Source organism: Panicum hallii, chromosome 9 (genome assembly GCF_002211085.1).
Source record: "Panicum hallii strain FIL2 chromosome 9, PHallii_v3.1, whole genome shotgun sequence".
Taxonomy (NCBI): domain Eukaryota; kingdom Viridiplantae; phylum Streptophyta; class Magnoliopsida; order Poales; family Poaceae; genus Panicum; species Panicum hallii.
In genome coordinates, this window is record NC_038050.1 from 48,146,576 (window position 1) to 48,174,117 (window position 27,542).

Here is a 27,542-nt window from a genome sequence, read left to right on the forward strand (position 1 = left end):
CAGCGTGTGCCGCCGTGCAGACCCGCCGTCCCCGCGAGCCCAACCAGATCGGACCAGTCCGATCCAGATCGGACCGTCCAAACCCCGCTGTTCAGATCGGACCGTCCGACCGGAATGCGTCCGAACCGTTCGATCCAGATCCGACGGCCTAGATTAGAAGATACCCCTTCAGCCGTTGCAGTTTTGTTAAAGAGCCCCTGCCCTTTTGAGGAATTAACCCGCCGTCCATCTCTAGTTCAAAAGTATTCGCAGACAGGTCCTTTCATTCCATTTTGACCCTTGAGCTTCCTGGAATTAGTGCCCGCAGTCCATGCCTTGTGTTTTCATGTGTTAGCCCCTGCGTCTAGCCTTTAATTACATTGAAGTCCCTAGTTTTTGCCCAGAACCCCCTGGAAGTTCTGTTTTTCTCGCAAATAGGTCCCTGAATCTTGTTTTCAGCCTAGGTTTTGCGTTTTAGCTTCGTTTTAGGCGCTCTTTATATCCACGCGATCGTTGTAACGCGTAGAATAGTTCTAGGCCAGTTTTGTGTGCTGTTCTACTGTATTGGTGTACTGTTTTCTTATAGTTTTCTATTGTTTGTGCATGTGTGTATGTGTGGACCATGCTTGATGATCGTGAGTAGACGCGGAGCCTTTGGACGAGTACCAGGAGCCACCATCTTCTGAAGCTTTTGAGCAGCAGCAGGAGAACTTTGAGGAAGGCAAGTATAACATGAATATCCTATCACCTTTTTAATACAAATTTCATACTGCATTTTTAATTCTGTACGCCTATAAGGATTTCCTAGCCACCTTTATCCTTATATATATTTGTCCTTGGGTTGCATTGTGGTTAGTTTTGCTAGGTGCTACGCTCTCTCCTATGTTGGTCCTTTTTAATTAAATTTGATTAATGGATCTATACAATTTAATCCTGAGAGTGGCCCTCTGTGCTGTGTGCTTGAGTGGCTCATGTCTCCTTAAAAGATGTTTTTGATAGAAACATGGTTTAGGGGGCCAGCACGGTGCTTAGTGCTTGGTTGGCCACTCTCCATAAGGACCGGTTCATAGAGCGACAACCTGGGACAACCGCGCAACCACAAGACTGGAATGGGATGGTCTTGACTTACTAATTAGGTCGTGTTGGTTCGGGAGTAACTTACCGGCGTGGGCAAGAGGGATGGTAAACTTCAATGGTCCCTGCTCCTCCGGCTTGGTCTGTGCTGTGTGTCTTGTACCCCCGGAGGTGGGCCCCATCGTCGCTGATCCAGAATCCTTAGCGGTTACACCTTACCAACGTGATCCTTTGTAACGGTCTCGTAGTGCGCTTGCTAGCCATCTCACCTAAGGAAGTGTGATGAACAACTAGCGTAGCTCACGACTTGTGGGTAAAGTTGTGCAACCTCTCGAGAGTGTAAAACTGATATATTAGCTGTGCTCACAGTCATGAGCGGCCCAGATCCTCCTTTTGATTAGTGGGGTTATCAACCTTTGATTAGGGAGATTTCCCCGGGTGGTTTTAGTTTGGTTGGTTTCTCAGTAGTTCTTAACTAATATTGATTAATTTCTTATGCAATATGGGTTTATGGTAATTCATCTACTTATAGTAAATAGTTTTAATAAAATTTGCCAAGATTAAAAGCTACTGCAGTTGAGTCAGCTAACCCTAGAGCCTCATACTCGTGTTATACTTGTTGAGTACAAGTTGTGTACTCACACTTGCCTCTTCCTCTCTTCTGTTCTCTTTGGGACATCTTCGACTGCTGCTCAGTACCAGGCGACGTGGAGGACTACATCAGCGGACTCGACGATTTCTAGGCGTTGTCTCCCAGTTGACGTCCCTGTGGCGCCCCGCTCTTCATGTATTTATTTTATGCTTCCGCATTCCTTGAACTGATTCTTGATTCAGTTGTAATAAAGATATTCATTTTATAATTTATACGCTTTTATTCGTGACATGTGTTGTGATATCTTGATAATCTGTTGTATATATGCATGACTTGATCCTGACGCATATATGATTGCTCGATTTATGTTCTTATAAATCGGGTGTGACAAAACTGTTAGAAAAGAACGCGAGCATCATCGCGGAACTGCCGTGCGTAAGGCAGAAAAAAAACTACCCTGAGTGCACCGACTCTGGGTGTAGTCGAAGTTGCTCCTCATATGAGCGCGCTCCTTGAGTTAGGTAAGAACCGGACGGACGGTTCGAACTCGTTGGGAGAAAACGCGGGCATCACCGCGACTCTGCCGTGTTTATGACAAAAACAAAACTACCCTGAGTTCAACGACTCGGGATGTAGTCGAGGTAGCTCTTTGCGCGAGCCCATCCAACAAGCTGGATATAAACCAGTCGAACGGATTGATTTGTTGGGATAGATGCGACTACTGTCGCGTGCGACCATCCAAGGTCGCGGTGGAAGTCGAGCCGTAGAAGATATGAACGGAGCGGACGGTTACGTCGAAACATGAAATCGATAAGATATAAACGTGGTCGTGGCCTCCGTACAATTCACGACAAGAAGCTGATTTATGTAAATGCTGCAAGTGGCTGTAGCCTCCGTATGTTTACAGAGAAATTTTCGACCCGAATCTTCGGCGCGTAGCCTCCAAACTAATTCGAGGAAAGGAGGCCGTCTAAGCCCCGGAGATTCAGCTATATCCGGACATCTTCTCATGGGTAAAACTTGCGCAGGTTCTGGATGTTCCAAGAGTTCGGAACATCTTGACCCTCGGGATAGTGTAGTCGATAAGACCCTGGTCTTGTAACCTGTTTGACGACAAACGGGCCCTCCCACCTTGAATTGAGCTTGTGTAGGCCGGACTCGTCTTGAAGGCGACGCAAGACCAAGTCACCGATGCTGAATGATCGCTCCCTCACGTTGCGATCATGATATCGCTGGATCCCCTGCAGGTATGGGGCTGACTGAACAAGAGCAGTGCAGTGTGCCTCTTCGACAGAATCGAGCTCTAATTGCCTTGCCTCGTCCGCCTCGCCTTAATTGTACATTTCAACCCTTGGGGACTTCCACATGATATCGGCCGGTAAGATAGCCTCAGATCCGTATACAAGGAAGAAAGGCGTTTGTCCTGTGGCTTTGGACGACTGAGTCCGAAGCCCCCAGACGACATGTGGCAGCTCATGTATCCATTTGCCCCCCTTCTTGCTGTTTTGATCGTAGAGTCTCTTCTTGAGGCCGTCGATTATCAAACCGTTTGCCCTTTCGACTTGTCCATTGGCCCTTGGGTGTGCGACCGAGACATATTTAACCTCGATGCATGCATTCTCGCAGAATTCCCAGAACTGGTTGGCCGTGAAATTGGATCCCAAGTCTGTGATGATGGTATTGGGGAAGCCGAAGCGGTGCAAGATATCCGAGATGAAGTCAACAACCCAATCTGGTGTGAGCTTGGCTATCAGCTTGTTCTCAATCCACTTGGTAAACTTGTCGATAGCCACCAGAACATGGGTGAAACCGCCTGGCACCGTTGTGAAGGGCCCAATCATGTCGAGGCTCCAACAAGCAAAGGGCCAGGATGGCGGTATGGTGATGAGGCTGTGGGCTGGAACATGAGTCTGTTTGCCGAAGAATTGACAGTTTTGGCACCTGAGCACGAGATCCTCCGCGTCGGATACTGCAGTGGGTGTAACACCCTAATGTAATTTTCCCTAATTTTAAAGAATTTATTTTGGCTCAAATGAAATTTCCAGGCTTTTCTTTAATTTTTGTGGCATTTAAAGCAATTTATAACACAAGAAAATAAAATTAATTATAAGGTCAACATGTTTGTGCATTCATGCTGGAGCATTATTTTCCTTGTGTTGAATTTATAGGGTTTGAATTCAAACTTATTTTGAATTCAATTAGATTTGTTTGAATTAGTTGAGTATAGGAAAGAAGAAGGAAAAGAAAAAGGAAAAGAGAGGAAGAAAAGAAGCCTAGCCTAGCCCAGCCCAAAACCCTCTCCCTCTCTCCCTCACGGTCTCTCTTTTTCCCCCTGGCCCAAGTTTCCCCCCTGAGGCCCAGCACCCCCTCCCTCCTTCCTTTCTTCCGCGTGGGCCGAGCCCCGGCCCACCTTTTTCCTCAGCCCGAGCGCCACCTCCCTCTCCCTTTTCTCTCTGGCAGCTGGGACCCGCGTGTCAGCGTCCTTCTCTTCCCCCTCTCCTTCTTCCTCCCCGGCGCAACGGCCTCCGACATCCCCGGCGAGCTCTTTTCCCTGGGCCCGCAAGCCAAGGCAGCGCCGCCGCCCTACAAAAGGAACCCCCTGAGCCCCCGAACCCTAACCCTACTCTTGCGTCGCCCGAGGACCTCCAGCGCCGCCGCCCCTTTTCCTCCGCCGCACTGTCACACCCGATTTATAAGAACATAAATCGAGCAATCATATATGCGCCAGGATCAAGTCACGCATATATACAACAGATTATCAAGATATCACAACACATGTCACGAATAAAAGCGTATAAATTATAAAATGAATATCTTTATTACAACTGAATCAAGAATCAGTTCAAGGAATGCAGAAGCGTAAAATGGATACATGAAGAGCTGGGCGCCATAGGGACGTCGACTGGGAGACAAACGCCTAGAAGTCGTCGAAGCCGCTGACGTAGTCTTCCACGTTGCCGGGCACTGAGCAGCAGTCGAAGATATCCGAAATAGAACAGAAGAGTAGAGAGGCAAGTGTGAGTACGAACTCGTACTCAACAAGTATAACACGAGCATGAGGCTCTAAGGTTAGCTGACTCAACTGCATTAGCTTTTAGTCTTGGCAAATTTTATTAAAGCTAATTACTACAAGTGGATGAATTACCATAACCCAAATTGCATAAGATTTAATCAATATTAATTAAGAACTACTGAGAACCATCCAAACCAAAACCACCCGGGGAATATCCCTAATCAAAGGTTGATAACCCCACTAATCAAAAGGAGGATCTGGGCCGCTCATGACTGTGAGCACAGCTGATATATCAGTTTTACACTCTCGAGAGGTTGCACAACTTTATCCACAAGTCGTGAGCTACGCTAGTTGTTCATCACACTTCCTTAGGTGAGATGGCTAGCAAGCACACTACGAGACCGTTACAAAGGATCATGTTGGTAAGGTGTAACCGCTAAGGATTCTGGATCAGCAACGATGGGGCCCACCTCCGGGGGTACAAGACACACAGCACAGACCAAGCCGGAGGAGCAGGGACCATTGAAGCTTACCACCCCTCTTGCCCACGCAGGTAAGTTACTCCCGAACCAACACGACCTAATTAGTAAGTCAAGACCGTCCCATTCCAGTCTTGTGGTTGCGCGGTTGTTCCAGGTTGTCGCTCTATGAACCGGTCCTTATGGAGAGTGGCCAACCAAGCACTAAGCACCGTGCTGGCCCCCTAAACCATGTTTCTACAAAAACATATTTTTGAGGACGCACAAACCACTCAAGCACACAGCACAGAGGGTCGGCTCCAGAATTAAGTTGCATAAGATCATTAACAAATTAATTAAAAAGGACCAAGTGTGTTATAGCGCAGCAACCTAGCACAACTAACCAAAAATGCAACCCAAAGGATATATAAAGGATATAAAGTGGCTAGGAAAGTCCTTATAGGCATACAGTATTAAAATGCAGTATGAAATTGTATTTAAAAGTGATAGGATGTCCATGTTATACTTGCCTTCCTCGTACTCTCCCGGCTGCTGCTCGAACTGCTCGGAAGAAGGCTCCTGGTACTGCTCCGGTGGCTCGACGTCTATTCACGATCGTAACAGCAATACATGGGCCACACATGCACACACATGCAAACAATAGCAAAAATATAAGAAAACAGTACAACATTACATAGAAACAGCATACAAAACTGGCCTAAAACTATTCTACGCGTTACAACGATCGCGTGGATATAAAGAACACCTAAAACGGAGCTAAAACGCGAAAACTACGCTTAAAACAAGATCTAGGGACCTATTTGCGAGAAAAACTGGACTTCAGGGGTTTCTGTGCAAAAATTGAGGGCTAAAACCTAATTAAAGGTTAGACACAGGGGCTAGCCTGCAAAAACTCTAAACAAGGACTAGAAAACCTAAATCCAGAGAGCTCAGGGGTCAAAAGGGAAGAAAAAGGGCCTATCTGTAAATATTGTTGACTCACGGGTGGACTGCGGGTTTATTCAAGGAAACCTCAGGGGTTCTTTAGAAAGATTTCCCAGCTGAACCGGTATGGGTGGATCTGATCCGCTGGATCGGAGTTCAAGGGCCAGGATGAGGTGGCTCGGATCTAATCGGTTCGGCTCGGCTCACGACAGCGGCGGCTCACTCGCGGCTCGGTTTACATCCCGTGGAACGGCTGCGGTCACCGGGGCTCTGCCTTCGCGGCGGCGCCTCGCCGGCGCGGGGAGTCCCCGCCTCGGGGTGGCCCTAAGGCGCACAGGGACTAGCACAAGAGAAAGAGGGGATCAAGGGGTTGCTCACCTAGGGCCTGGATGGGTCGGGGCGACGCGGAGGGCGGTCGTCCACGACAACGGGCGGCGGAAGCGGCCGGTGCTCGCGGGGATGGGCGTCGGGGTGCGCCCTGGGCGTCCTGGCACCGTGAGAAGCTGCGCAATTGGGCCGTGAAGAGTAGACCGGGGTTAAAGAAGCCGACGACGCTTTGTAGGCGAAGGAATTCCGGCGGCCCGCAAGCTTACCGTGGAGGCGTTTCCGGTGAAATTGGCCGGACTGCCATGGCCAATGTGGGGTAGCGAGGTGTGGTCGTGAGCGGGGTGTGGCAGCGAGACTCCAGACCCCCTTAGCGGGCGGTGAGCGGCGCTGAGGCGGTGGAACACGGGCGGCGCAGGGCCTCTGCCTCGGCGGCGCAGAGGTGGTGCGCTAGGGTTGAAGGCGGCGCGCTTGGGATGGGGGGGGTCCAAGGGATAGCGCAGGGGAATAAGAGGGGCAGGGACGGGGGTCTCGGGGAGGGTTGTGGCGGGGGAGGGCCGGGGATCTCGGCCGTGCTGTGGCGCGGCCGTTGCGGGGAGGAGTTGCGAGAGGAGGGGGATGACAGGTGGGGCCGCCCTGGCAGCGGGAGGAGGGAGGAGAGGGCGCTCGGGTGGGGAGCAGAGGGAGAACGGGTTGGGCGGCCGTGCGCAGCCCACGCGGGGAGGGAAGAGAAGAGGGGAGAGCTGGGCCGCGGGTGAGGAAGAGGAAATGGGCCGGCGTGGCCCATGCGGGGAAAAGAGGAGAGAGAGGGCCCGAGAGAAGAGAGGGAAAAGGAAAGTGGGCCGGGCTGAGAGAGGCTTTGGGCTGGTTCCCTTCCCCCTTCATTTCCTTTCTCTTTTCTAACCTCACACCAAATCAAACAAATCTAATTGAATTCAAAATACCATTTGAATTCAAACCTATAAACTCAACACAATTAAAACAATGCTGCAGCATGAGTGCACAAACAATTTAATCCTATGATAACTTTTATTTTCTTGCGTTATAAATTGCTTTAAATGCCACAAAAATTAAGGAAAAGCCTGAAAATTTTATTTAAGCCCAAATAAATTCATTAAAATTTAAGGAATTTACCTTAGGGTGTTACAAACCTACCCCCTTACAGGAATCTCGTCCCGAGATTCTGATAGGCTAGCTAGCAAAGAGATCGGGATATGTCTTCCTCAGCTCGTCTTCTCGCTCCCAGGTAGCCTCATCCTCCGTGTGATGACTCCACTGAACTCGGCACATCTTGATCTTCTTATTTCTAGTAACTCTCTCAGACGTCTCCAGAATCTTCACCGGATGCTCGATGTAGGTCAGATCTTCCTGCACATCCAACCCTTCTATCGGTGCTTGCTCTTCTGGCACTCTCAAGCACTTCTTCAGCTGAGACACGTGAAACACATCGTGCACTCCTGAGAGATTGAGTGGCAACTCCAGACGATATGCCACCTCACCTTTCCGTTCCAGCACCTTGAACGGACCAATGTATCGAGGAGCTAGCTTCCCTCGTACATTAAACCTGCGGATTCCTCTCATCGGCGAGACCTTCAGATATACATGATCCCCCACTGCGAAGGTCAAATCTCGGCGACGAACATCCGCATAACTCTTCTGACGAGTCTGAGCGACCCTCAGATTCTCTCGCACCTGCTGTACCAACTGTTCGGCCTCCTCAACAATTTCCGGACCAAACACCTGCCTCTCGCCAATCTGATCCCAATACAGCGGAGTCCTGCACTTTCGACCATACAGGGCCTCGAAGGGTGATTTCTTCAGACTGGCCTGATAACTGTTGTTATAAGAAAACTCTGCATACGGCAGGCATTTATCCCAGCTGGTACCATACTGAATAGCACAGGCTCGAAGCATATCCTCCAACACTTGGTTGGTCCTTTCTGTCTGCCCATCTGTCTGAGGATGATACGCGGTACTGAAGCGCAGCTTCGTATCCAACGAATCATGCAACTGCTCCCAGAACCGTGAAGTGAACTGAGATCCTGGATCAGATATAATCTTCTTAGGAACACCATGCAGACAGACAATCCTGGAGATGTACAACTTTGCGAGTCTAGCGCCAGAGTAAGTAGTGTTCACCGGAATGAAGTGAGCAACCTTCGTCAATCGATCCACTACTACCCATATGGAGTTGTACCCTTTCTGAGTACGAGGCAAGCCAACAATGAAGTCCATAGTGATTTCCTCCCATTTCCACTCTGGAATCTTCAACGGCTGCAATAACCCTGCTGGCCTCTGATGCTCTGCCTTGACACACTGACAAGTGTCACAGATAGCCACGTACTCCGCAACGGAACGCTTCATTCCATACCACCAGAATCGTTCCTTCAGGTCATAATATATCTTCGTGCTACCAGGATGTATAGAATACGCTGTATCATGAGCCTCACTCAGAATCAATTTTCTGAGGTCATTCACATCCGGCACACATATACGACCCTTGTACCACAAGGTACCCTGATCATCCTCTCTGAAATGAGGTGCCTTGCCAATCTTGATCAGGTCGCGGATCTCCTGCAGCTTCTTATCTTCCTTCTGATGCTGCCTGATCTCTGCCTCTAGAGTGGGTTCTGCCTCGAATGCTGCACTCGAGGTATGATGCAAGAAACCCAGGCTCAACTGCTCAAACTCCTCACATAACTCCTGAGACATCTAAAAAGCCACGGCCATGTTAACATAGCTCTTCCTGCTCAGAGCATCTGCTACAACATTGGCCTTGCCCGGATGATAGTGAATCTCCAGGTCATAATCCTTGACCAACTCTAGCCATCTTCTCTGCCGCATATTCAGCTCACTCTGAGTGAAAATATACTTGAGGCTCTTGTGATCGGTGTAAATATCACACCTCTGCCCAAACAAGTAATGCCTCCATATCTTCAGAGCATGCACAACTGCGGCTAACTCCAGATCATGAGTGGGATAATTTAGCTCATGCCGGCGCAATTGCCGCGAAGCATAAGCTATCACTCTGCCTTCCTGCATCAGGACGCAACCAAGACCATCCCTCAAAGCATCACAATACACTGTGAACCTCTTGCTCTGGTCTGGCAGAGTAAGGACTGGCGCCGTAGTCAACCTCTTCTTCAGCTCCTCGAAGGCACTCTGACGCTCATCAGTCCATGAGAAACCCACGTCCTTCTCCAGTAAGGAAGTCAAAGGCTTCGCAATCTTGGAGAAATTCTCAATGAACCTCCGATAATAACCTGCCAAGCCCAAGAAAGAGCGGACTTCCTTCACCGTCTGCGGTACAACCCAGTCAAGCACATCCTTCACTTTTCCGGGGTCCACAGCAATACCTCCCTTGGAGATAACATGACCGAGGAATGGAACCTCGTCAATCCAGAACTCGCACTTGCTGAGCTTGGCATACAGCTTGTGCTCTCTGAGCCTCTGCAACACGAGCCTCAGATGTTTCTCATGCTCTGCTTCTGACTTGGAATATATCAGGATATCATCAATGAATATCACCACAAAGGTGTCCAGATAATCCATGAAAACCTTGTTCATCAGATGCATGAAGAAAGCCGGAGCATTGGTCAAGCCAAAAGACATGACCGTATACTCGTGTAGCCCATACTTGCAAGTGAATGCCGTCTTCTGAATATCCTCAGGACGAATCTTCAGCTGATGATAGCCCGAACGCAGATCGATCTTCGAGAATACACAAGCACCCTGAAGCTGATCAAAGAGATCTTCAATACGGGGCAATGGATGCTTGTTCTTGATAGTGACTGCATTCAGATCTCGATAATCGACGCACATTCTCTTCGCGCCATCCTTCTTCTCTACAAGCAATACAGGAAAAGCCCAAGGAGAGAAACTGCGACGGATATAACCCTTAGCTAGCAACTCGTCGACAGTCTTCTTAACCTCCTCATGCTCGACAGGTGCCATACGATAGGGCCGCTTAGCAATAGGAGCTGTGCCAGGCAAGAGATCAATAGAAAACTCAATGTCGCGATCAGGCGGCATACCTGGCAAATCATCCGGAAAGACATCCGGGAATTCAGACACCACGCGAATACCATCCGTGGGTCTAGCCTCCATCTGATGAAGAAATCCAGAAGGCTCTGTGGCACCAACAGTGACCTCCTGACCATCCGATGCTGACAGAAGAACAGTCCTCTGGGCACAATTTATCCGGACTCCCCACTTAGCAAGAGTCTCCATCCCGAGGATCACATCAATGCCCTTGGAGTCTAGCACCATCAGATTTGCACTGAAATCTACCCCCCTTATGGCCACACTTACCCTGGGACAGAAGACATGAGACCTCAACTGTCCTCCCGGTGAAGATACTAACATGCACCTCTTTAATGTGCTAGTAGGAATACCATGATGCTCAACAAAAGACCGGTTGATGAAAGAATGCGTGGCACCAGTATCAAAAAGAACTGTAGCAGGGTGGGTGTTGACCATGAACGTACCAATCACCACGTTAGGAGCCTCGGCCGCTGACTCGGCCGTCACGTGGTTCACCCTGCGCTGAGCTGGGGCCTTGGGCTGAGCTGCACGCCCCTGCTGTCCTGCCTGCGCCTTTCGAGGACAGACATTGGCGTAGTGCCCCGGCTCACCGCAGTGGAAGCACACTCGCGGAAATGCAGCGGCCTGCTGCCTAGGAGGAGGAGTGGGCGCTCCCTGCCTCTGAGCTGGTGGAGCCGGAGGCGCTGGAAGCCTCTGACCCTGTCCCGCCTGCTGCTGCTGCTGAGGACGAGGTGGAAGCTGCTGCCGCTGCTGGTACTGCTGGGGCGGCCTCTGCTGCTGCTGTGGTGGATGCTGATAGCGGGGACGAGTGTTGCTGCCTGAAGAGGATGGAGCCATCTTCCTCTTCTTATCCTCAATCTCCCGGCGCTTGCGCTCGGTGTTGAGAGCCGCATCAACCAGCTGGTTGAAGTTGTCGAAGCGGTGGTTCAGCAGCGCATACTGGATGTGATCATCCAGTCCCTCCTTGAAGTACTCCTGCTTATCGCTATCATGAGCGACGTCAGCAGGGGCGTAGCGGGCAAGCTGAAGGAAACGGTCACGGTACTCCGTCACCGTCATCGATCCCTGAAATAACGGACACAGATAACAAGGATAGCAATCGCTCGATGGGTCAGGTTTTACGAAAGAAATCAAGGATAGATCAAGCTCAAAAGAAATTGCAAGGGATTTCCATTCAAATTTACCTGCTTAAGGGCACGGAACTCCTTCTGCTTCATCTTCATAATGCCCCCAGGAATGTGATGGTTCCTGAAACGCTCACGGAACTGGTCCCACGTGAGAGCATCACGATCCCGAGCTGGATAAGACTCCCACCAGTCAAGAGCAGATCCTTGCAGCTGCCCTGCTGCGTAAAGGACTCGCTCCCGGTCGTCGCACTGCGCAACAACCAACTGGCGCTCCACCGAACGAAGCCAGTCGTCCGCCTGGAGTGGTCCGTGGCGTGAGAGAAGGTCGGAGGGTGACCTCTCAGGAAATCCGCGCGCCTGTCACGGGGCTGAGGCGGCGGAGGAGGCGGTGGCTGAGCATGGATCTGCTGCAGAGCCTGAACGGTGTTGTTCAGGGTAGCCATCATCTGCATCTGGAGCTGGAAGAACTGCTCCGGGGTCAGTGGTGGCGGCATCGGCAGCGGCTGACCAGTACCCTGGTTGTTCTGCTCCTGCTGGTCAGAACCGGAACCGATGCGCCTGGTGTTCACCATCTGATTGCAACAACGAAGTTTATGAGGAGGAGATATTGTGCAGCTGCGGAAATGAAACTTCAGAAGGATATGGCAGAAAGAAAGGAATACAGGTTTTACCCCCAACGATCTAACTCAAATTTTATTATTTAGTTCAAGTTGGATTAGGGTCGATTTGCATGAACAAATTTAACTACTAAACTATGCAATCAACCAAAGATCCAAATCATACATTTGCACAATAACAACCATTCAATGTTCACAACTTAGTCGAGTTTATCACACTACTCGACCAACACACTCGTTCTAGCGTATTTTTATCGGGACAACCTAAACTTATAAATTACAGGATTAGGCGACTCAGGCCAACGTCTACGGAAGACTCAAGCTATTTCTCAGAAAAGACAGGAGAGATAGCAGATCAAGGACTTAAGACTCAAGGAATAGAAGCAAAAATAAAGGTTTGGGTTTTGCGGAAGCAGAGCAAGCGAAAAGAAGTCCTAAACTCGAACAGTTCTATCTAGGCTTCGTCCTACAGTCGACACGGCTCTGGTACCAATCTGTCACACCCGATTTATAAGAACATAAATCGAGCAATCATATATGCGCCAGGATCAAGTCACGCATATATACAACAGATTATCAAGATATCACAACACAAGTCATGAATAAAAGCGTATAAATTATAAAATGAATATCTTTATTACAACTGAATCAAGAATCAGTTCAAGGAATGCGGAAGCGTAAAATGGATACATGAAGAGCTGGGCGCCACAGGGACGTCGACTGGGAGACAAACGCCTAGAAGTCGTCGAAGCCGCTGACGTAGCCTTCCACGTTGCCGGGCACTAAGCAGCAGTCGAAGATATCCAAAATAGAACAGAAGAGTAGAGAGGCAAGTGTGAGTACGAACTCGTACTCAACAAGTATAACACGAGCATGAGGCTCTAAGGTTAGCTGACTCAACTGCATTAGCTTTTAGTCTTGGCAAATTTTATTAAAGCTAATTACTACAAGTGGATGTATTACCATAACCCAAATTGCATAAGATTTAATCAATATTAATTAAGAACTACTGAGAACCATCCAAACCAAAACCACCCGGGGAATCTCCCTAATCAAAGGTTGATAACCCCACTAATCAAAAGGAGGATCTGGGCCGCTCATGACTGTGAGCACAGCTGATATATCAGTTTTACACTCTCGAGAGGTTGCACAACTTTACCCACAAGTCGTGAGCTACGCTAGTTGTTCATCACACTTCCTTAGGTGAGATGGCTAGCAAGCACACTACGAGACCGTTACAAAGGATCACGTTGGTAAGGTGTAACCGCTAAGGATTCTGGATCAGCAACGATGGGGCCCACCTCCGGGGGTACAAGACACACAGCACAGACCAAGCCGGAGGAGCAGGGACCATTGAAGCTTACCACCCCTCTTGCCCACGCAGGTAAGTTACTCCCGAACCAACACGACCTAATTAGTAAGTCAAGACCGTCCCATTCCAGTCTTGTGGTTGCGCGGTTGTCCCAGGTTGTCGCTCTATAAACCGGTCCTTATGGAGAGTGGCCAACCAAGCACTAAGCACCGTGCTGGCCCCCTAAACCATGTTTCTACAAAAACATATTTTTAAGGACGCACAAACCACTCAAGCACACAGCACAGAGGGTCGGCTCCAGAATTAAGTTGCATAAGATCATTAACAAATTAATTAAAAAGGACCAAGTGTGTTATAGCGCAGCAACCTAGCACAACTAACTAAAAATGCAACCCAAAGGATATATAAAGGATATAAAGTGGCTAGGAAAGTCCTTATAGGCATACAGTATTAAAATGCAGTATGAAATTGTATTTAAAAGTGATAGGATGTCCATGTTATACTTGCCTTCCTCGTACTCTCCCGGCTGCTGCTCGAACTGCTCGGAAGAAGGCTCCTGGTACTGCTCCGGTGGCTCGACGTCTATTCACGATCGTAACAGCAATACATGGGCCACACATGCACACACATGCAAACAATAGCAAAAATATAAGAAAACAGTACAACATTACATAGAAACAGCATACAAAACTGGCCTAAAACTATTCTACGCGTTACAATGATCGCGTGGATATAAAGAACACCTAAAACGGAGCTAAAACGCGAAAACTACGCTTAAAACAAGATCTAGGGACCTATTTGCGAGAAAAACTAGACTTCAGGGGTTTCTGTGCAAAAACTGAGGGCTAAAACCTAATTAAAGGTTAGACACAGGGGCTAGCCTGCAAAAACTCTAAACAAGGACTAGAAAACCTAAATCCAGAGAGCTCAGGGGTCAAAAGGGAAGAAAAAGGGCCTATCTGTAAATATTGTTGACTCACGGGTGGACTGCGGGTTTATTCGAGGAAACCTCAGGGGTTCTTTAGAAAGATTTCCCGGCTGAACCGGTATGGGTGGATCTGATCCGCTGGATCGGAGTTCAAGGGCCAGGATGAGGTGGCTCGGATCTAATCGGTTCGGCTTGGCTCACGACAGCGGCGGCTCACTCGCGGCTCGGTTTACATCCCGTGGAACGGCTGCGGTCACCGGGGCTCTGCCTTCGCGGCGGCGCCTCGCCGGCACAGGGAGTCCCCGCCTCGGGGTGGCCCTAAGGCGCACAGGGACTAGCGCAAGAGAAAGAGGGGATCAAGGGGTTGCTCACCTAGGGCCTGGATGGGTCGGGGCGACGCGGAGGGCGGTCGTCCACGACAACGGGCGGCGGAAGCGGCCGGTGCTCGCGGGGGATGGGCGTCGGGGTGCGCCCTGGGCGTCCTGGCACCGTGAGAAGCTGCGCAATTGGGCCGTGAAGAGTAGACCGGGGTTAAAGAAGCTGACGACGCTTTGTAGGCGAAGGAATTCCGGCGGCCCGCAAGCTTACCGTGGAGGCGTTTCCGGTGAAATTGGCCGGACTGCCACGGCCAATGTGGGGTAGCGAGGTGTGGTCGTGAGCGGGGTGTGGCGGCGAGACTCCAGACCCCCTTAGCGGGCGGTGAGCGGCGCTGAGGCGGTGGAACACGGGCGGCGCAGGGCCTCTGCCTCGGCGGCGCAGAGGTGGTGCGCTAGGGTTGAAGGCGGCGCGCTTGGGATGGGGGGGTCCAAGGGATAGCGCAGGGGAATAAGAGGGGCAGGGCCGGGGGTCTCAGGGAGGGTTGTGGCGGGGGAGGGCCGGGGATCTCGGCCGTGCTGTGGCGCGGCCGTTGCGGGGAGGAGTTGCGAGAGGAGGGGGATGACAGGTGGGGCCGCCCTGGCAGCGGGAGGAGGGAGGAGAGGGCGCTCGGGTGGGGAGCAGAGGGAGAACGGGCCGGGTGGCCGTGCGCAGCCCACGCGGGGAGGGAAGAGAAGAGGGGAGAGCTGGGCCGCGGGTGAGGAAGAGGAAATGGGCCGGCGTGGCCCATGCGGGGAAAAGAGGAGAGAGAGGGCCCGAGAGAAGAGAGGGAAAAGGAAAGTGGGCCGGGCTGAGAGAGGCTTTGGGCTGGTTCCCTTCCCCCTTCATTTCCTTTCTCTTTTCTAACCTCACACCAAATCAAACAAATCTAATTGAATTCAAAATACCATTTGAATTCAAACCTATAAACTCAACACAATTAAAACAATGCTGCAGCATGAGTGCACAAACAATTTAATCCTATGATAACTTTTATTTTCTTGCGTTATAAAGTGCTTTAAATGCCACAAAAATTAAGGAAAAGCCTGAAAATTTTATTTAAGCCCAAATAAATTCATTAAAATTTAAGGAATTTACCTTAGGGTGTTACACGCACCATCTCTTCTGCGCCACCGTGGACACGCCGTTCCACCGCGCCACGGCCCGCGAGAGCTTGCGCATCAGCACCGCCTCACCACCCCGGAGCTCCAGCGCCCTTCACCCGTGACTTCGGCCCGTTCCTCGGTCTGAATTTTCCCCGGAGCACCGCCGCAGGTAAGTCCACCGCCGCCGAAATTGCTCGCCGCCGGTGAGCCCCACGCCTCCCTGACCCCTCTGCCACCTCCACAGGAGTCCCCGGAGCCGATCTACACCAGCCAAGGACCCCGGCCACCCCTGCAGCAGCTTCCTCCGCGAGAGCCGAGCCCTTCCGCCGCCAGACGTCGTCGTCTTCCTCCCTCCGTCGCAGCCCCGGCCCCCACAGCCCCTCGGTGAGCCGCACTCCCTCGCCCTGGTCCTTTTGCACCGAATGTAGTGGCCCTTAGCCACCCGTAGGCTCGGGAACGCGCACGCTCCAACGAGCTCTACCGACCCGAGCCGCCCATGCCGTGGCGCGAGCTGTAGCAACCCCCGCAGACTTGTGCCAACCGCCCAGATGGATTACCCGCGCCGCCAGCATCCTCTAGGGCTTGATCTCGTCCAAAACCGAGCCCGGGGCACCAAGTTAGGCCCGCTCCGGCGAAGCGCCGCCGCGGGAAGGAGCTCCGGCGACCTCCTCCGCCGTCCTGTGCATCCTTTCATCCCTGGCCGTGAGATCCGGGACGGGTGGATGAGATTAGATCGCGCACGCTTAGATCTGAGCCGTGAGATCGAGATCCAAGGGATCTAAATCGCGCGTACCGGTTCGGGGTATGAGTGAATTAGGGCCTGTTTGGTATCCTGCCTAAGGCGCCACAACTTGCCTAACCTTAGTCGTCCAAATTGAAGAACTAACCTTAGGCAGAAAAGTTAGGCAAACTGTGGCACCTTAGGCAGGATACCAAACAGGCCCTTAGAGCCGTCCGATTCAAGATCTGCGATCTGGATTAGATTCGTTTAAGTATAGGTCCGAACCGTCCGATTTAGATCGGGTGGCCATAGTGAGCGCGTACCCTTTCGTTTAGTGAATCTAATCTCAGCCGCCCGATCAAGATCTGAGGGCCCAGAAAAGAAAGTACCGCTTCAGTCTGGCGTTCTTGCTAAAGAGCCCCTATCTTTTAGAGAAAACAACCCGCAGTCCTAGCTAGTTGAGAAATAATTCCAGAAAGACCCAGAATCTTGCACGGACCCCCCTGAGCTTCCTGGAATTGGTGACCACAGTCCATGTCCGGTGTTATCGCGTGCTAGCCCCTGTGTCTACCCTTTTATTTATGTTTAGACCCTCGGTTTTTGCGCAGAACCCCTTAGAACCTCCAGTCTTCTTACAAATAGGTCCCTGGGTCTTGTTTCAAGCGTAGTTTTCGCGTCTTAGCTCCGTTTTAGGTGTTCTCTATATCCATGCGATCGTTGTAACGCGTAGAATAGTTTTAGGCCAGTTTTGTGTGCGGTTCTACTGTATTGGTGTACTGTTTTCTTATGGTTTGCTATGGTTTGTGCATGTGTGTATGTGTGGACTATGCTTGATGATCGTGAGTAGACGCGGAGCCTTTGGACCAGTACCAGGAGCCACCATCTTCTGAAGCTTTTGAGCAGTAGCAGGAGAACTTTGAGGAAGGCAAGTATAACATGAACCTCCTATCACTTTATAATACAATTTCATACTGCATTTTAATACTGTGTGCCTATAAGGACTTTCCTAGCCACTTTATATCTTTTATATATATCCTTTGGGTTGCATTTTGGTTAGTTGTGCTAGGTTGCTGCGCTATAACACACCTGGTCCTTGTTAATTAATTTGATTAATGGTCTTATGCAACTTAATCCTGAGAGTGACCCTCTGCGCTGTGTGCTTGAGCGGCTCACGTCTCCTTAAAAGATGTTTTTGTTAGAAACTTGGTTTAGGGGGCCAGCACGGTGCTTACTGCTTGGTTGGCCACTCTCCATAAGGACCGGTTCATAGAGCGACAACCTGGGACAACCGTGCAACCACAAGACTGGAATGGGATGGTCTTGACTTACTAATTAGGTCGTGTTGGTTCGGGAGTAACTTACCGGCGTGGGCAAGAGGGGTGGTAAGCTTCAATGGTCCCTGCTCCTCCGGCTTGGTCTGTGCTGTGTGTCTTGTACCCCCGGAGGTGGGCTCCATCGTCACTGATCCAGAATCCTTAGCGGTTACACCTTACCAACGTGATCCTTTGTAACGGTCTCGTAGTGCGCTTGCTAGCCATCTCACCTAAGGAAGTGTGATGAACAACTAGCGTAGCTCACAACTTGTGGGTAAAGTTGTGCAACCTCTCGAGAGTGTAAAACTGATATATCAGCTGTGCTCACAGTCACGAGTGGCCCAGATCCTCCGTCTGATTAGTGGGGTTATCAACCTTTGATTAGGGAGGTTTCCCCGGGTGGTTTTGGTTTGGATGGTTCTCAGTAGTTCTTAATTAATATTGATTAATTTATTATGCAATTCGGGTTTATGGTAATTCATCCACTTGTAGTAATTAGCTTTAATAAAATTCTGCCAAGACTAAAAGCTAATGCAGTCGAGTTAGCCAACCTTAGAGCCTCATAGTTTGTGTTATACTTGTTGAGTACGAGTTGTACTCACTCTTGCCTTTCTACTCTTCTGTTCTCTTGGATACCTTCGACTGCTGCTCAGTGCCCGGCAACGTGGAGGACTACGTCAGCGGCTTCGACGACTTCTAGGCGTTTGTCTCCCAGTCGACGTCCCTGTGGCGCCCAGCTCTTCATGTATCTCTTTTACGCTTCCGCAACTCTTGAACCGATTCTTGATTCGGTTGTAATAAAATAATTCATTTCCGATTTATATTAATGTTATTCGTGATATGTGTTGTGATATCTTGATGATTCTGTTGTATATATGATGTTTCTGTTGTATATATGCGTGACTTGATCCTGGCACATATATGATTGCTCGATTTATGTTCTTTATAAATCGGGTGTGACAGTGGGCCACCAGAAACCAGCCCTGTATGCCTTCCCCACCAGCGTCTTTGAAGCTGCGTGGTTACAGCAGACACCCTCGTAGATCTCACGCAGTATGTCGTAACCTTCTTCCTTTGTGACGCACTTCATGAGAACACCTGACCGAGCGCCGCGCCGATAGAGCTTGCTGTTGACGAGGACAAAACCCTTGCTTCTGCGCATGACACGTGCCGCCTCTGCGCTCCTGGCATCGATTCCTGCTGGTAACTTTTGATCTCGGATGAAGTCGATAAAAGCCTCTCGCCAATCCTCTTGCAGCACCATAACCTCTCGATCGGGCTGTTGGGGACCCGCGTCGATGGTTACCTGCGAACAAGACTTGATGGATGGCTGCTTGAGCTCCTGGACGAAAACTCCTGGTGGGACCTAAGCACGTGTCGACCCCAGTTTGGACAAAGTATCTGCACCAACATTGTGCTCTCGTAGCACGTGATGAACCTCCAAGCCGGAAGATTTGTTTTCCAGCTTGCGCACTTCCTGCACATAGGCGTCCATCGTCTCCTTGTTGCAGCCCCACTCTTTGTTGACTTGCTGCACAACAAGAAGAGAATCGCCATACACAAGTAGTCGCTTGATCCCTAGTGATATTGCCAAATGAAGCCCGTGAAGCAAGGCTTCATACTCGGCTTCATTCTTGGATACCGCCCACAAGATCTGAAGGACATATTTCAATTGTTCTCCTCATGGAGAAATAAGCAGAACTCCAGCGCCACCGCCATCGAGCTTGAGGGACCCATCAAAGTACATGGTCCAGTGCTCTGGCTTATCGACCGGAGTTGGGACTTGATTCTCCCTCCATTCAGCCATGAAGTCGACTAGAGTTTGAGACTTAATTGCAGTGCGTGGCTTGAAGTCGATTAACAAAGCCCCCAATTCCACTGCCCACTTTGATATACACCCCGTGGCATCTTGATTATGAAGAATATCAGCCAGCGGGAAATCCGTAACCGCAGTGATCTTGTACTCGTCGAAATAATGGCGCAGCTTTCTTGATGCGATTAGAATTGCATATAAAAGCTTTTTAATGGCGGGGTATCGTACCTTGGATTCGGAGAGTACCTCGCTGACGAAGTAGACAGGCCTCTGCACTCCAAATGCATGGCCTTCCTCACCTCGCTCGACTACAATAGCACTGCTGACAACATGAGTTGTTGCCGCGATGTAGAGTAGTAGATCCTCCCCCGGCAATGGTGCTGTAAGGATCGGAGGTGACTGAAGGTGATGTTTCAGATCCTGCAGGGCCCGCTCGGCCTCCTCCGTCCATTGAAACTTATCTTAGCATTTCAGGAGCTTGAAGAAGGGTAGTCCTCTCTCCCCGAGTCGGGAGATGAACTTGTTCAGGGCTACAAACAACCTGTTAACTTTGCACATCCTTGATTGTGGCCGGAGCCCCCATATCAGTGATGGCCGTGATCTTTACAGGGTTGGCTTCGATGCCCCGGTTGCTAACGATGAACCCGAGCAATTTCCCTGAAGGTACTCTAAAAACGCACTTAGTAGGATTGAGTTTCCACCGAAATTTGCGCACACTGCTAAATGTTTCCTCCAAATCTGCAATCAAGTCGTCGGAATCCCTGGTCTTGATGACCACGTCATCCACATAGGCTTCAACATTCCGGTGCAGTTGATCCACGAAGCACATCTGGATCACGCGCTGATAGGTTGCTCCTGCATTCTTCAACCCGAAGGACATGGTTTTGTAGGCATATGTCCCGTACGGGGTGATGAATGCAGTCTTGATTTGGTCCTCCTCCTTGAGCGCAATCTGATGATGTCCTGAATAACAATCAAGAAACTAAAGAAGGACACAACCAGCCATCGAATCGACAACTTGGTCAATGCGCGGTAGCCCAAAGTGGTCCTTTGGGCAGTGCTTGTTGAGATCAGTGTAGTCGACGCACATTCTCCATTCATTGTTCTTTTTCTTTACAAGAACGGGATTAGCTACCCACTCTGGATGGATTACTTCTTTAATGAATCCAGCCGCGAGAAGTTTAGCTATCTCCCATTTGATGGCCTCACGCTTATCATGGGCAAACCTTCGCAGGCGTTGCTTCTTAGGCACAGCCTTTGGGTGTACATTCAAAGCATGCTCGATCAACTCCCTGGGCACCCCTGGCATATCTGCTTTTTTCCACGTGAATATGTCTCGGTTGGCCCGAAGGAAGCTGACGAGCGCGAGTTCCTATTTGTCACCTAAGCCCGCGCCGATGACAGCGGTTTTAGATGAATCTCCCTCCTGGAGCTGGATCGTCTTGAGGGCCACATCGTCAGTCGACTGGATGCTCGACTTGCTAGCCTTTCTGGAGGGAATCTCCAGCCCGGACTGGGAGAGTTGCTACACGGCCGCGAGTACTTATCCGGAAGCATCTGGCACACGAGTAGTCGAGGCGTACTGAATTGCCTCCTGATTGCAGTCATACGACTTCTTCAAGTCGCCTCGTAGAGTAAGTACTCCACTTAACCCTGGCATCTTGAGAAATAGGTAAACGTAATGTGGTACTACCATGAACTTGGCAAGTGCCGGACAGCCCAAAATTGCATGGTAAGAAGATTCGAAGTTAGCTACTTCGAACTTGATAAACTCAGTGCGGTAGTTCTCCCTCATGCCGAAGGTGACTGGGAGGACAACCGTACCAAGTGGATGTGCCGCGTTACCGGGGACAATGCCGTAGAAAGGGGACTTGCTGGGAACCAGCATGTCCTTGAAATCCAGGCCCATCTTCCTCAAAGTGCTGATGAAGATTAGGTTGAGCCCGCTTCCGCCATCGATGAGGACCTTGGTGAGCTTGACCTCCGCCACCACGGGATCGAGGACCAAGGGGAACTTTCCGAGTTCCGAAAAGCTCGTCCATTGGTCGTCGTGGGAGAACGAGATGGGGACCTCCGACCAACGGAGTGGTCGTGGTACCGCCGGCTCGACGGACATGATCTCCCGTAGAAGCAGCTTCTGGTCCTGCCTGGAGCTAAAATCCTCGTCTCCCCCGATGATGACGTTGATGACCTTCGAATCGTCCTGGAACTTCGGGTTGCGCCCTTGGTCATCGTGGTCGTCATCCTTGGGTTCTTTGTCCGCAGGCTTCTTGTTCTTCTTACCACCACCGGAGTTGCTGAACATCCTCCAAAGGTGGTAACAGTCAATGGCAGCGTGGTTGGCACCTGGGTGCCATGGGCACTTTTTCTGCAGGAGCTTCTCGAACTCCTCCTGCGTTGTCGACTTCTTGCCCCGCGAAGGACGATCCATAGCCGCGATGATATCATCTGGCTTTCATTTCCGGGGTGGACCCAAAAAGTCCCACTGGCCTTTGTCGTTGCGGTTGTCGTTTGGGCGCCTCAGGTTGCTATCTTGACGCCACGGGAACCGCTCCCGCATCTTCTCCTCCTATTCGGACCAATCGTGCATCATATCACGAAGGCCCACAACGGTCTTGGGCCTGTTCCGCCCAAAATCTCTGTAGATGCCTGGGTCGGTGATGCCGTTGTAGAAGCAGTCGATGATGTCGTCCTCCGAAATGTTCATGATGGTGGCACGGACGTCGAAGAAGCGATGTGTGTGGGACCGCAGGAGCTCGTTACGTTCCTGTTTACACTGGGCAAGATCGTGACGAGTACCTGCATGAGCGATCGCTCCCTGGAAGTTGTCGATGAAGACCTTCTTGAGTCGCTCCTAGGAGTCAATGGAGTTGCTGCTGAGGCTCTCTAGCTAGGTGAGCAGCACAGGGTCCAAAGCCATTGGAAAGTAGACGGCTTTGGTGATGTTCGAGCCCCCTGCGACCTCAATGGCCCTGGAGTAACAATGGAGCCACTGCTGAGGGGCCTGGTTGCCATCATACTTGGTGATGCCGATCGGCTTGAAGCCCTCAGGGTACTTATAGCTACTGAATCGCGCAGAGAAAGCTGGAAAACGATCACTGCAATCAGTCCCTTCAGTCTCGACTTCTTCACGTACCTTACGCCTGGAGGAGATCACAGTCCGCGCATCGCGGCCTTCATTAATGTGCTAGCGCAAGTCTTCTATAGGAGGCTGATGATTGGCCTGTCGCGGGTTACCCCCCGAAGGTGGCTGTTGCCTCCCGCCAGGGGCCTGGCTCCCGCGAGCGTTGTTGTTGTGGCTGGGCTGAAGTCGAGGGCAACCGCCAGCCGTTCGGCTATGAGCCTGGCTCCGACTCTAACCCACACGCTCCTCCTTGATGGTGGAAGCTGGATTTTGCTGATCCAACTGGATCCAGGCCCTTTGTGCGTAAAGAAGTGCTTTACGCATGTCCGGATCGTGGCTGCATTCAAGGATGGCTGTAACCCTGGCAATGTTGTCCACCGGGGTCCTGAAACCCCGTTCGCTTATGGCGACAAACTCAGGGTCAAGCTCGCGATACATAGATCGCCTACGCTCGTTGGCCCTCCTTCGCCGGATTGCGCGGGCCCTGTTTCTGGCCCTCCGCGCCTCGTGATCGGCGTCGTTTTCTTCGCCGGCGTTGGCAGTGGCCTCATCTTCAGAGACCGGTTCTAAGTCGACGATGGGAAAAACACCATCATCATCGCCTTCTTCCGCCATTAGCACCTAGCGGGAGGTGAGCTCATCAGAGCTCGCGTCGACTAGTTCAGTTGACCCCTCCACCATGGTAGCCAACGGCCTGCCCTCTTGAAAGGGCAGGGGCTCGAGGTGAGCCACAAGTCGACCCTCTGCCTCGAGTAGATCGGAGAGCGCCATGCCCCTCCAATGCACAATGCGCCCCCCCGGCATGGGGGTGATCATCAGATCACTAGCACAAAAACAACCCGAAGCCCCCCGATACGCGGTGGCTTCAGACCTTCCGTCCTGGAGCAGAAAGTCCAGGTCCTTCTCTAGCATGGAGAGGGACCTAGAGACGTTGGCCTCCTGGAGATCAGTGGCCGGTTTGCATGAACCGAGTTGGGATCGGTTATGCGGGTCCTTAGATTGGAACGAGTCCAACCTAGGGGAAGTTGCTGCAACGCTGGAAGAAGTCGAGCTTGGAACGGACTCCATCTCGATCTTTGTTGCTGAAGCACAGGTTGACAAGTTGTCGAGATCGTCAACGAACTTGTCGAGGTCGCTGCAGGGATCCGCAGCGGAAGTCGTTGGCTTCATGTCGACGAGGAATCGCTGAATGTCGTGCCCTGAGAGGGAACTGACCTGGTTAATTTGAAAGACGCCATCGAGCTCGCCGATGGATCTTTGACGCGTCCCCCTACCTGGCGCGCCAGCTGTCGGTGTTTAACCGGCTGCCCACCGAGGGATATGCCCAAGGCGGTAAGTTTTGGGTGAGGGGACGCCGAGATCAGGAACTCGAAGGTGCAAGGAACACAAAGCTTAGACAGGTTCAGGCCGCAAAGCGCGTAATACCCTACGTCCTGTATAGTGGTTTGTATTGCTTTAAGTGTAGAATGACCTCGAGATCTTGTTTACAGAGGATCCCTACCCTCCCTTATATATCCGGGAGGTCAGGGTTACAAGAATCCTAACCGATATCAGCCAAGGAATCGTACCAGAACATATCTCGGATAGATTCCTTCCGTATCGGTTAGTTTTATCTCTTATTTAAACGGGATAAATAAGAGATAAATGAGATGAATAAGAGAAAAGACGGACTTAAACTCTTAAACCTCTTTAAACTACGCTATGTACACAGTCCCGTGGCCCCGGGTCTGACAGGGTGCCCAGGGAACTGATCGAGCATAGTTTGAATGTACACCCACAGGCTGTGCCCAAAAAGCAACGCCTTCGAAGATTTGCTCACGATAAGCGCGAGGCAATTAAACGGGAAATAGCTAAACTTCTCGTGGCTGGCTTCATTAAAGAAGTAATTCATCCAGAGTGGATAGCTAATCCTGTCCTTGTAAAGAAAAAGAATCATGAATGGAGAATGTGCGTTGATTACACCGATCTCAACAAGCATTGCCCAAAGGATCACTTCGGACTACCGCGCATTGATCAAGTCGTCGACTCGACGGCGGGTTGTGTACTCCTCTGCTTCCTTGATTGTTATTCAGGATATCACCAGATTGCGCTCAAGGAGGAGGATCAAATCAAAACCGCGTTCATCACCCCGTTTGGTACGTACGCTTACAAAACTATGTCTTTCGGGTTGAAAAACGCGGGAGCAACCTATCAGTGTGCGATTCAGATGTGTTTTCCTGATCAGCTGCATCAGAACGTTGAAGCCTACGTGGATGACGTGGTCATGAAGACCAGGAATCCCGACAGCCTGATTGCAGACCTGGAAGAGACGTTCAGCAGCCTACGCAGGTTTCGGTGGAAGCTCAACCCAACTAAATGCGTTTTCGGAGTACCATCAGGGAAATTGCTCGAGTTCATCGTCAGCAACCAGGGAATTGAAGCCAACCCTGTGAAGATTTCAGCCATCACTGATATGGAGGCTCCAGCGACAATCAAAGATGTGCAGAAGCTAACAGGCTGTATGGCAGCCCTGAACAGGTTCATCTCCCGGCTCGGGGAGAGAGGACTACCCTTCTTCAAGCTCCTGAAACACCAAGACAGGTTCCAGTGGACGGAGGAGGCCGAGCGAGCCTTGCAAGACTTGAAGCATCACCTTCAGTCTCCTTAGGTCCTTACAACACCATTGTCGGGAGAAGATCTACTACTCTACATTGCGGCAACAACTCATGTTGTCAGCAGTGCTATTGTAGTCGAGCGCAGCAAGGAAGGCCATGCATTTTGGGTGTAGAGGCTTGTGTACTTCATCAGCGAGGTACTCTCCGAATCCAAGGTACGATACCCGGTAGTTCAGAAACTTTTATATGCAATTCTGATTACATCAAGAAAGTTGCGCCATTACTTTGAGGAATATAAGATCACTGGGATTACGGATTTTCTGTTGGCAGATATTCTCGATAATCAAGATGCGACGGGGCATATATCAAAGTGGGTAGTGGAACTGGGGGCTTTTTCAATCGACTTCAAGCCACGCACTGCAATCAAGTCTCAAGCTCTAGTCGATTTTATGGCTGAGTGGAGAGAGAATCAAATTCCAACTCCAGTTGACAAGCCAGAGCATTGGACCATGTATTTCAATGGATCTCTCAAGCTCGATGGCGGCGGTGCTGGGGTTCTATTTATTTCTCCAAGAGGCGAACAACTGAAGTATGTCCTCCAGACACTTTGGGAGGTATCCAATAATGAAGCCGAGTATGAAGCATTGCTTCACGGGCTACGTTTGGCGATATCACTAGGTATCAAGTGACTACTTGTGTATGGCGATTCACTTCTTGTTGTTTAGCAAGTCAACAAAGAGTGGGACTGCAACAAGGAGACGATGGACGCCTATGTACAAGAAGTGTGCAAGCTGGAAAATAAGTTTTCTGGCTTGGAGGTTCATCATATGGTACGGGAGCATAATGTTGGCGCAGATATATTATCCAAGCTAGGATCCACCCGCGCATAGGTCCTAGCAGGAGTCTTCGTCCAGGAGCTAAAACAGCCATCTGTCAAATCCTCACCTTAGGTAACCACTGATGCTGGCCTTCATCGGCCTAATCGGGAGGTTATGACGCTTGGAGAAGACTGGAGAGAGGCTTATATCGACTTCTTCTGGGATTAAAGACTGCCAGCGGGGATGGACGCAAGAAGTGCAGAGGCAGCTCCTGTCATGCACAGAAGTAAGGGGTTCGTCCTAGTCGATAGTAAGCTCTACCGACGTAGCTCACGATCAGTTGTGCTCATGAAGTGCGTCACGAAAGAAGACGGCTACGACATACTACAGGAGATACATGAGGGCGTTTGCGGCAACCATGCAGCTTCAAGAACGCTGGTGGGGAAAGCATACAGAGCTGGTTTCTGGTGGCCCACCGCAGTATCCGATGCTGAGGACCTTGTGCGGAGATGCCAAAACTGGCAATTCTTTGGTAAGCAATCTCACGTCCCAGCTCACAGTCTCATCACCATACCGCCATCCTGGCCGTTTGCTTGCTGGAGCCTTGATATAATTGGGCCCTTCACAACGGCGCCAGACGGTTTCACCTATTGTCGGTGTTTAACCGGCTGCCCACCGAGGGATATACCCAAGGTGGTGAATTTTGGGTGAGGGGACGCCGAGATCAGGAACTCGAAGGTGCAAGGAACACAAGTCTTTAGACAGGTTCGGGCCGCTCGGAGCGTAACACCCTACGTCCTATGTGGTGGTTTGTATTCCTTTTGGTGTATAATGACCTAATGATCTTCTGTTTTGAGAGGGGTCCCTGACCTCCCTTATATATCCGAGAGGCCAGAGTTACAAAGGTGCTAACCAACCTCCGCTGAGAGATCATACCAGAACATATCTCGAGTAGATCCCCTCCGTGTTGGTTAGCTCTATCTCCTATTTAAACGGGATAAACAAGAGATAAACCAGATGAATAAGAGATAAGACGGACTTAATCTCTTAGACCTCTTTAAACTACGTTATGTGCCCAGCCCGGTGGCCCCGGGTCTGACAAGCCCCCGAGCTCTTCGTAGTTGAGTACTGCAGGCTTATCGAGTACTTTCGAAGCAGTCTTCGACTTCTTCTGAAGCTTCGTCTTGAAGTCCTTCTTCGAGTACTTGCTTGGCTGCATCGAAGCTATGAGGTGCTCATGCCCCGAATTTTTGTTATGGTGTGCGATTTAAAAATCGCACTCCATA